The sequence below is a fragment of the Talpa occidentalis genome, unplaced genomic scaffold (genome assembly GCF_014898055.3).
Source record: "Talpa occidentalis isolate TD23 unplaced genomic scaffold, MPIMG_talOcc4v2.1 talOcc4.7, whole genome shotgun sequence".
NCBI classification, from domain to species: Eukaryota; Metazoa; Chordata; class Mammalia; order Eulipotyphla; family Talpidae; genus Talpa; species Talpa occidentalis.
This window is the reverse complement of record NW_023605083.1, coordinates 96188737-96194029: the sequence shown is the minus strand read 5'-3', so window position 1 is coordinate 96194029 and position 5293 is coordinate 96188737. Positions and strand designations below refer to the sequence as shown.

Sequence of the window (5293 nt, the reverse complement as noted above, 5' to 3'; positions counted from 1 at the left end):
CTAATATGTACTTATCCTGCATACTTATTCACAAATGATTTCCAAATTACAACTGCTCTGATATTTAAACATGTACTAAATGTTATCTTAGTTGAGATATGCTAAATGTTTTTAGGTGACTAATATTCTGAATATATTGCATTGGTCACAGCGTAATTTGCTTTAGTTAGATTAGTTCTATGAATTTAAACATATAAATTTAAATTCCTGAAAAGCTACTACTACTATCTAAGGCTTTGAGATGAAGAGGATGTGGCAATATTAGCTTATATTTCAGAAAAATTCTCTTAGTTTTTCTGGTAATGGAACCACTTATTCACATGTATTGGTACCACGCAGGCAGATTTACGGTGGTGGTACAGCACCTGCAATGGCTTTGGCACCATCAGGATTATACTTGATTACACCATTGTATTCATGCAACTGTCTCTTTTTCCATCAGTTTTCTTGGTCACTAATGTTCTCTAATAGTCAGGAGTGCTTAATATCAATTGCAAAATTCTTATTTTTAAATTCTGCACTGAAAACAAATTGGTTCTCTATCAAGAAGGTTGATAGAGATTTTCTTTTTCTTTTTTTCCCTTAAGATTTATTTATTTATTTATTTATTCATTCATTCATTTATTTATTTATTTATTTATTTATTTATTTATTTATTTATTTATTTATTTATACAAGCACTGGGTACAGTCAGAAGCGCGGGAGGGTGAGAGAATCCACCAGAGACAGAGCGGGGAGCAGAGCAGGCAGAAGGACCGAAGTGCACTGCTGAGGGGAGCAGCGGGCAGCAGGAGAGGTCTGCACGCCATGTGGGACCCTCCTCCAGTGACCGGGGAGCAGCTGGGGATGGCGAGGATGTGGAGAAAAAGGAACTCTTCTGCACTGTTGGTGGGAGTGCAAACTGGTCCAACCACTATGGAGAGCTGTGTGGAGATTTCTGGACCTACTAAACATAGAGCTTCCATATGATCCAGCAATTCCACTCCTAGGTATTTACCCAAAGGACACAGAAACATCAATTCCAAAGAGCACCTGCACCCCTATGTTTATAGCAGCACTGTTTACAATAGCTAAGCTTTGGAAACAACCCAAATGCCCAAAAGTAGATGACTGGATCAAGAAGATGTGGTACATATATACCATGGAATATTACTCAGCATTCAAAAAAGATAAACACATGCAATTTGCAGCAACATGGATGGCGCTGGAAGGGATCATGCTCAGCGAAATAAGCCAAAAAGAAAAAGAAAAATACCGGATGGTCTCACTCATAGCAGGAATCTAGAACACTTAAATAAGGGACCAGGAAAATGAATATAAGAAAGTGAAAATCAAAATCAACAAAAAACTATGAACCAGAGACACTTTTTGGGGGGTGGGGGGCGGGAGGGGAAGGATTGGGGTCAGAATGGGGCGTTTGCAATTGTATGGGGGAATATAAAAATAAAATTTAAGATTAAAAAAAAAAATTAAAAGAAATGTAAAAAAAAAAAAAAAAAAAAGAAGATGTGGTACATATACACCATGGAATATTACTCAGCATTCAAAAAAGATAAATACATGCAATTTGCAGCAACATGGATGGCGCTGGAAGGGATCATGCTCAGCGAAATAAGCCAAAAAGAAAAAGAAAAATACCGGTTGGTCTCACTCATAGCAGGAATCTAGAAAACTTAAATAAGGGACCAGAAAAATGAATAACTATAAGAAAGCGAAAATCAAAATCAACAAAAAACTATGAACCAGAGACACTTTTTGGGGGGTGAGGGGCGGGAGGGGAGGGATTGGGGTCAGAATGGGGGGGTTGCAATTGTATGGGGAATATAAAAATAAAATTTATTATTTAAAAAAAAAAAGATTTATTTATTTATTTATTTATTCATTCATTCATTTATTTATACAAGCACTGGGTACAGTCAGAAGCGCGGGAGGGTGAGAGAATCCACCAGAGACAGAGCGGGGAGCAGAGCAGGCAGAAGGACCGAAGTGCACTGCTGAGGGGAGCAGCGGGCAGCAGGAGAGGTCTGCACGCCATGTGGGACCCTCCTCCAGTGACCGGGGAGCAGCTGGGGATCGAACTGGTGCCGCAGAGGCTGAGGGCAGCTTAGCAACCCAGCACTCAACCGCTGCGCCACTGGGGAGGCCCTGATAGAGGTTTTCTATCAAGAACATTGTACCTTCTAAGCGAGTCCACAGTAGCTACCAGGTAACAGTTTCAATCATTTTGAAAATGATTATTATTGACATATTGATATCATTATAACTAGGCTACATCAGGATAATCCACATTAATGGCAATGACTTTCCAGTTGGTTTCCCCTTCATCAATCACAGTCAATATGTCCAGAACTTTCACTTTGATTATTTCATCTTTTGCACATACCTTGCTTCCAATTTCATGCCCATCAACTGGATCATTGTCACCACAACAGCCACTGTATTTATCATTGTGTCCTGGATCTTCCCAAATCTGAGGGAAGGCCCCATAGTGCCAAATATCTCCTTTGTAAGGGAAAAAATCTCTAACAATGGAGTCATACTTTTTGCACATCCTTTTAAATTGTACTTAAAGGGTCCTTTGTAGCAATCTCCATTTTTCCATCAAACAGCTTGTGGTTTCTTCTTTATTCCTGGGTTGCTTAAAAGTGTTAGGGGATTTCTCATTTTCATGCCATTGTAGTTTTCCATTGCTGTTCAATTCATTGTGGTCAGTGAACATACTTTGTATTATTTGAATCCTTTTAAATTTATTAATGACTTTATGGTCTAGCATAAGATCTAACCTATGCTAGAATGCTGCAATTTCACTTGAGAAGAAAGTGTGTACTGCTGTCACTTGGTGGAATTTTCTATAGATATCTGGTAAATTGAGGTAATTTATAGTATTGTTCAAATTTCCTAACTCAGTGCTGAGTTCCTATTTAGCTGTTTTATTAACAATTGAGAGTGGGATATTAAAATCTATTATTGTTAAACTGTCTATTATTATTCTGTCAGGTCTGTCAATTTTTAATGTATTTTGGGGCTCTGTTTTAGGTGTGCACCACTTAAAATTGTTATATCTTTCTAATGAATTGATCCTTTTACCTATAACATATGTCCCTGGTTGTCTGTAGTCATATTTTTAATCTTCAAGTCTATTTTGTCTGCTATTAATAGAATCATTTCAGATCTTTTATTGTTAGTATTTGCATGGTATTTATTTTTCCCACGACTTTACTTTTAAATTGTGAATCTAAATAGTGTCTCTTATAAAAGTATATATTTGGATCTTGTTCTTTTCTAATCAATTCTGATAATCTCTGCATTTTGGTTGGATAGTTTAGTTAATTCACATTTTAATAGAATTATCAGTGTGTTTCAATTTATATCTGCCATTTTACTATTATTTTTGCTACATGTCTCTTGTGCGTTTTCCCTTCCCTTTTATGACCTTTTTTGTTGAATAGTTATATTTTATCATTTAATTTTCTTGTCTTATTTATTTATTTATTTAAAAGATTTATTTATTTTTATACAAGAACTGGGGTACAGGCCAGAGGTGCGAGGGCTGAGAGGATTCACCAGAGACAGAGCGGAGAACAAAACAGGCAGACAGGCCAAAATACACTGCTGAGGGGAGCAGCGGGCAAGACAGGAGAGGTCTGCTGCACCATGTGGGATATCTCCCTAGCCGGCGGGAATCAAACCACACTGTAGAGGCTGTGGACAGCTTCCCAGCACCTTGCTCAACCTGCTGCACCATGGGGGAGGCCCTCTTGTCTTTTTTTAAATGATATATAATTTCAGGTTTTTTTTTTAGTAGTTCCACTAGGAATTATAATATGCATCTTAGTTTAATCACAATCTACTTATAATTAATACAACTTAATTCAGGTAAAATACAGAAACTTTGACCTAATCTAACAATGGCTCCATTTCCTTCCCCCTCACTTCTAGGGTACTGTTATCACATACATTGCATCCACACATGCTATAAACTCAAAAAAAAACTCACACCCTTTCATGCAATTTTATATTAACCTTTAAGGAAGTTAAGAGAAAAAAAGAGTAATTTTTTTTTTTTTTTATACAATGCATGCTGTCTCCTTTCAGGAGTAGTCCCCATAAAATTCCCACCAACAATTCACCCATGAACCATCACCATAGTCCCTTCTGCTCTTTCCTCCCTGTTCTGATCTCTCTCGTTACCCATCCCCTATTTCTTTAGTCCTCTTCATGTGGATTTGAGCTACTGTTTCTATTTCCCTTCTGGTGGAAGGACTTCCTTCAGTATTGTTTCTAAAGCAGATCAGCTAGCAACAAATATTTTTAGTAATTTTTCTGTCAAGAATAGTGATTTTCTTCTTAAAATGTGATGGGGGAAAGGAGTCTCCATGATTATTAATTTTTAGTTAGGAATAATACTGACTTCCCATTCGTTTAATTTATAATTATATTTATATGAAACACTTTTAATATGGTAATTAGTAATAGCATAACAAGTTTAGTTATTCAAGTAACTATTTTGAAATGGATATTTTGTATAAAGTTACAGAGCTGATTTGGTTATTTGATGAAAGTATGTGATTTTTCAGGACCTTGATAAGAGCCCCAATGTCATCTGGTAGCAATTTAATCAAATTCCAATCCCAGTACCTCAGAGACATTTTATATATATATAGACCTACAAATAACATTACAATATAAATTCTTAATATCTTTGTTATATAATCAACAGGGCCAAGTTTAGCTCCATTTACATTTCAGATTCCAAACCACAGAAAATCAAAAACTGATAATAAAAGTAAGTATAACTCACACATGTAACTGGAAAAGTTAAAAAAGGTAAGAAAAATTAAAACCACTAATGAAAACTAGAATATTAAAGTGATGGTCTTGTTTATTTGAAAAGAAGTATGTATTAGTGTATCTGTGGTATAAATTCAGGAATAATTCATGAGCCCTATATACTCCACTTTTATGGGAATTACACATGCTGGATGGATTAATGGCTTATAAATAATCTGTTAGTTTTACTTCCTCAAGTTCATTTTTCCTTGTGAGGTCATATAATAGTTCATCTTCAGTAAGTATCTGTAACTTGGGACAAGAGTCTCCAGGGCCCTGGCACATAATTTATAACAATAATAGAAACGGTATGCTTAGTAGGAATAGCCACGGGACCCCAGCATATTTAGAGGGAAGGAGAAATTATATCATCCATGAAAAGGCTAATGAGATAGGCAGATTTTGGGGGTGAATGATCTTTCTGTCCTGCCTTCAGACCTTGTTCTACCGGTGAGACTCGTGT

The 5293-nt window shown here is 36.3% G+C and overlaps 1 pseudogene; it reads right to left on the bottom strand.

Moving 5' to 3' along the window:
• Positions 1–287: 287 nt before the first annotated feature.
• LOC119232655 (inorganic pyrophosphatase-like) lies at positions 288–2594 on the bottom strand (annotated as a pseudogene).
• Between the last annotated feature and the right edge of the window lie 2699 nt (positions 2595–5293).